At 40.1% G+C, this 5,277-nt stretch overlaps 1 non-coding gene across 1 annotated transcript; it reads left to right on the forward strand.

Annotated features, from left to right (window-relative positions):
• The first annotated feature begins 432 nt into the window (after nt 1-432).
• Nucleotides 433-504, forward strand: TRNAT-GGU (transfer RNA threonine (anticodon GGU)). Its single transcript has one exon. It is a non-coding gene; the product is annotated as a tRNA-Thr (tRNA).
• Nucleotides 505-5,277: the final 4,773 nt, after the last annotated feature.

Consider the following 5,277-nt stretch of genomic DNA (forward strand, 5'->3'; position numbering starts at 1 on the left):
ACGCACTAATTTCAAAAATACACATTTAATCGTCGTGGGAATTTGTATGGCTGCAATTTCATCCACACTCAGTTTGAATTTATCATGAATAAATTCATGTACTTCCAAAGGACTAGGTTTCAAAGTTTCCGTTTCAAAACTGATTTGTATCGTATTTTCGCGATTCATTCTATACGTTACTTTTGTCCAATTCTTCACTAGCACAGTTCAACAGCACACCCTCTCCTACACGTACGTGCGGATATCGCGCTGAACTTTTTCCTCAAAGCACAGAGCTCGTACGGCACGACCTACCTGCTTCGCGCTAGGCGCGAGACTGAACCCCTGAGCTACCAAGCTGACCTGGCTTCGCCTGATTTTTTTGCTATCGCTGTTTTACCTGCGTGGAATCGTCTCTGCCAGTGCTACCGCAACGGGATCTGTTGTCAGGCCGGCTCGGTAGCTCAGTGGTTAGAGCAATGGCACGGTATGCCAGGGACCCGGGTTCGAGTCCTGGTCGAGCCTGCATTTTTCGCTAAAAATTTCTACGTAGTACATCTCCTGTGTGTGCCTAATCTACGGGAGGAACCAGGCAAAGTCGAAGTCTACTGTCTTTCATAGACAACAGATCCCGTTGCGGTAGCACTGGCAGACTATTCCACGCAGGTAAAACAGCGATATCCGAAAATCAGGCGAGGACAAGCCGGCTCGGTAACTCAGTTGTTAGAGAAATGACACATGCCAGAGACCCGGGTTCGAGTCCTGGTTGAGCCTGCATTTTTCGCTGAAAATTTCTACGTAGTAGAATCTCCTGTGTGTGCCTAATCTACAATATATATGAATAGCATTCACAAACGCCATGTCCCTCCTCCCTCGCACACACGGCACGCCACCTCACACACACAGCAAGCCCCCCCCCCTCATGCATACAGTGACTTGCCCAAAAAGTTCAATAGTTCTTCTTACGTTTTAGTTTCTTTTAATTATTATCTTTTTTTAGAAACTTTTGAATCAAAAGGGGCGGTTATAACCCCTAGCACCAATCCCTGGGTACGCCACTACAAACGTTTGGATAAAAAATAACTTAAAATACACAAAAAAAACACTGAAATCCTTAAGTTGTGTACATTTACGTGTACCAAATATCTTGTAACAATATTGGCTTACGAACTCATTGCTTTATTATTTTAACACACAAATCATAATATTGGCAAATAACAACAACAGATTCTTAAAAAATCTAGCTGCCCCGAATGACATGAATTTTACAAAATCATATGTGGACACGTAAAATTGATAATTAACAAATATTAGTCACATTCTCTATCTGAAAAAAAAAATATTTCCTACTCATAATTACAAATAAAAGTTTATTCACGTGCGTGGAATATATCATGCCACATACCTCAGGAATGACGTCATCAAGCTTCCAATTCTGTTAGTCATACAACGCCACCAGCGGCAATATCGAAAACAACATGTTGTCAATTGCCTGATTTGTGATTGAAAGGATTCGACTCAACTGAAGACTTCTGAGCACGTTCTCACATTGACTTGGCAAATGACAACACGATGTGCGAAAGGGGGCGGTCATTGATAATTGTCCCATGAACAACAAATTCTCGCACTTTTTGTAGTTTCCAATCAGCCGTTTCGTTTTGAGTATAACGTATAACAATTAACGATCAACGTGTTTTTTACAGTTATGCATGAAAAAGGAATTTGAAGCTTTTACGAAAACTTTGAAATACAATAAATTGTCGTTAATCTTTATGTTATAAATATAAGTACCAGTGCAAGATGTATAGCTATATCAACAGGTTTTGCAATTTTTAGAAATCTGTGAAAATACAGTTCTATTTTTAAAAATCTTTGAGTGAGGGTGAGATCATGAGGTGGCTGTACAAATTATCTTTAGAAAATAATGATTTTGTGCTAAAATGTTTGTAAGAAAATTAAAGTTTAAAATGTAATATAATTACAGTAGTTTTTATATTAGTAATTTACTAAAGGAAGTTAGTTTTTTTACATCTGCGTAAAAAAACTGGTTTCTACGCTAAGTAAATTACGCGTAACTTACGTAAAAAACGTAACAAGTAAATTACCTTCCCAACCTCGATGATGACGGTGCTGTCATTTTGACGATACAACGCTGCAAAAGCTTTCCCCCTCAAGATTACGATCCACCAACATTATATTATTGAGTTAAAGGTAACTTGCGATTGACGTGATACCTGAAATAATCATCCAACACCGATTTATGCATCAGAGTATGACGTATTGAAAGCAGTTTTAAATCAGAGGACATTTTATGTGCATTCAACCTTAATGATATATCCATCTGGTGTCGATTTTTAAATTTAGAAATCGTTAACTTATCTTATCAAAGTCACTTCCTGCCCTTGCACAATTCTTGTTTCTGCTTTGGCATATTGGGCAAAAGATATCACTCAATCAGTTCATGGCTCAAATCGATCCCTTTGCATCTATTATTCTTACGTGAGGTATGCATGTACTTCGCATAAGTTCATTATGTATCGATACAAAGATACATTCTTAAAACTTTCAACGAAACACAGCCGATAGGAGTTCACACAAATTCACAATGGCGGTTGCGCCAACATACACCCACAAACACTTGGGTCTTCCTCTCCGCACAACAGTTTTGCTACCTTGTGTTCTGACGTCAGACAAGGAAAGCCTACGAGGTTAGGTTAGGTTCCATTAGCATAAATACATTGAAAAATTATTATTTTGGCTAAGAGAACTAGATATAGCTAGCGTAACCTAACAACGTAGGCATTTAGCCTAAATTTAAAAATCCTTCTCCCGTGCCGTCAGAACACAAGGTTGCTCAAGTGTTGTGTGATAAGTGAGCCCCCTTCCCCCTCCAAGCACCTATAGTGGAACCACGAGCAAAACAACCTGCGCAGACCCGCGACTCCTGTGCACCGTACTCCCGCGAGTAGGGCAGGGGGAGAGTGGACCATGCTTCCTTATGGCCCGAGGTGAAGGGAAGAAGGGAAAGCTGCGCGGGGACTTTTCGTCCCAAGGTTTCTTTCCTTGTGGTCGATCTATAGTAAGCTTCCGGGAACTGGCCACAGGTGTCGCTACTTGAATGATGTCAAGGCGTAAAGGCCCCTTTCTTTCTTTAGAATAGTAGTTTCATAGTTTTAATGGTTGAATACACTAAGTGGCCTGCTTTAAGGCCATACTAAAGGCAATTTTGTGGTAATTTTTTGATAACAGGTGGCAGCACCGTTTGCCAAGGCAACCGAGGTACATGTTGCCAGATCTCCGAGTAATCAAGGTAGATAAATACAGGTTGGTCGATTAGGGTACTCCTTGATGGGATATGACGTCACGTTGGTTAGCAGATTTTATTAAAAAATCTAAGTAGATGTGGGGCAACGTAATTGTTTATCATGAGATTTTAGTTGTGTGTACTTATTGAAAAAAATTCAACAATTTATCAACAATGGAAGATAGTAATAGTCGTAATAGTAATATAAAATCCCTTGTATTGTATTATGTATTTTAATATTTCGAAAGCAGAAAAGAACATACAAAGATAACTGTAGTTAATTCAAACACGAAATGCATAAAGTAAGAAGAGTAATTGAAATAATTGAAAACATTTCGCAATTACGTTTGAAGCGAATGCTGCGTTGACTGTAGAATTCACTTTATATGGCAGTACTTGAACACATTTATATCTTTTATCGGTGACGTTACCAGATTTTTTTCATAAATTTGCAGAATTTCAGTGAACATTTTGTAAATATTAGCACTTTCTAACGATCCTCAATCTTTTATCCTTGAAGTGAATAAACATGGAATTCTGCACCATTATTTTTTACTGACAAGGGAGGTTATCTAAGTGTCCCCCCTCCAATTTCCATCAAACTTGGCAGGTGTATAGAGGGGCCCAAAGGAAGAAATACGTGTCTTTTTGTTTCAGCTAAAAAACTGTTTTAGGGGGCAAAACCTCCCCTCTAATGTCAAGATGAGGACAAATTGAAGTGGGGACCTGACCCCTGTGTCCCCCTCCGATTTCCATGAAACTTGGCAGGCGTCTAGAGGGGCCCAAAGGAAGAAATATGTATTTTTTCGTTTCTCCTAAAAAACTGTTTTAGGGGGCAAAACCCTCCCTCAAATGTCAAAATGAAGTGGGGATTTGACCCCTGTGTCCAACTCCAATTTCCATGAAACTTGGCAAGTGTATAGAGGGGCCCAGAGGAAGAAATACGTGTTTTCTTGTTTTGGCTAAAAAAAACTGTTTTAGGGGGCAAAACCACCTCAAATGTAAAGATGAGGACAAATTGATGAGGGGATCTGACCCCTGTGTCCCCCTCCGATTTTAATGAAACGTGGCAGGTGTATAGAGGGAGCTAAAGGAAAAAATACCTGTTTTTTTGTTTAGGCTAAAAATTTGTTTAGGGGTTAAAAACCGACCTCAAATGTCAAGATGAGGACAGATTGAAGTGGGGATCTGACTCCGAAACCACGTAAATCTGGCATAGGAACAACACGCTCATATAATTATAATTGGAACACACACAGAACAGAACAAAACTGTATGATTGTCGGTACCAAACGCAGTGCAATTGTAGAGAGATGCAGAATTCATAGACACAGTTGTTCCCGGATAGGCATGGGCATAAGAATAGACGGTTTAAAGCAGGGTAACGGAGCATCAAAATAGCCGCACACGGGAACCATATTCCTATCAATCATCACCTAGATATCATATAGGTGATATCCATAGCCAAGGATACAAGAGGGTGACACAGGGGTCAGAACCCCACTTCAATCTGTCCTCATCTTGACGTTTGTGGGGGATTTTGCCAACTAAAAAGTGTTTTTTAGCCGAAACAAAAAACACGTATTTCTTCCTTTGGGTCGCTCTATACATCTGCCAAGTTTCATGGAAATTGGAGGGGGACACAGGGGTCAGATCCCCACTTCAATTTGTCCTCATCTTGACATTAGAGGGGAGGTTTTGCACCCTAAAACAGTTTTTCAACCGAAACAAAAAAAAATGTATTTCTTTCTTTGGGCCCCTCTATACACCTGCCACGTTTCATGGAAATCGGAGTTGGACACAGAGGTCAGATCCCCACTTCAATTTGTGCTCATCTTGACATTAGAGGGGAGATCTTGCCCCCTAAAACTTTTTTTAGCCGAAACAAAAAAATACGTATTCTTCCTTTGGGCCCTTCTATACACCTTCCAAGTTTCATGGAAATCGGAGGGGGACACAGTGGGTCAGATCCCCACCTCAATTTGTCCTCATCT

Source organism: Lepisma saccharinum, chromosome 3 (assembly GCF_977018435.1).
Source record: "Lepisma saccharinum chromosome 3, izLepSacc3.1, whole genome shotgun sequence".
Lineage (NCBI taxonomy): Eukaryota > Metazoa > Arthropoda > Insecta > Zygentoma > Lepismatidae > Lepisma > Lepisma saccharinum.